The sequence below is a fragment of the Hemiscyllium ocellatum genome, unplaced genomic scaffold (genome assembly GCF_020745735.1).
Source record: "Hemiscyllium ocellatum isolate sHemOce1 unplaced genomic scaffold, sHemOce1.pat.X.cur. scaffold_435_pat_ctg1, whole genome shotgun sequence".
NCBI lineage: Eukaryota > Metazoa > Chordata > Chondrichthyes > Orectolobiformes > Hemiscylliidae > Hemiscyllium > Hemiscyllium ocellatum.
The window spans coordinates 123,207-123,896 of record NW_026869054.1 but is presented as its reverse complement, the minus strand read 5'-3'; positions in this window follow the sequence as shown (position 1 = coordinate 123,896).

Below are 690 nucleotides of genomic sequence, written 5' to 3'. Positions count from 1 at the left end.
CAGAATGTCTGTGTCAGTGAGTCTCCAGGAGGTCTGTGAATTTTCAATCCTTCTCACAATCCAAATATTTCCATGGTGCTGATCTCTTTGCATATCTCCAGGTTGGATGATCTGGTGAATCCGTTCCCATAAACACAACATATTTATGGCTTCTCTGTCTGTGAATGTTTTTAGGTTGTTAACTGGATAATGTTAAATAATTTCTGCAGTCAGTTCACTGGAACACTCACATTCCTATGTGTGTGTGTGTGTGTGTGTGTGTGTGTGTGTGTGTGTGTGTGTTTGTGTGTGTGTGTGTGTGTGTGTGTGTGTGTCTGTCTGTCTGTCTATCTGTCTGTCTGTCTGTCTGTGTTGGGGCTTAACCACACACAATGTTGTTTGAAACCTTTGCTCACTGACATACAAGATAATCATGTTCTCTTTATGGCCAAATGAATTTAGTGACTCTGTTGGATCTTTATATCATGTCTGATTTGTCTCACTTCTTGCGAGAGGTGCAAGTGGAGTTCAATGCAGCTAAATGTGAGGTGATGTGCTTTGGGAAGAATAACAGGAAGGCAGAATATTGGGTCAATGGAAAGATTCTTGGTAGTGTGGATGTGCAGAGGGATCTTGGAGTCCATGTACATAGATCTCTGAAAGTTGTCACACAGGTGGATAGTGCTGTTAAGGCGGCATACGGTGTGTTAG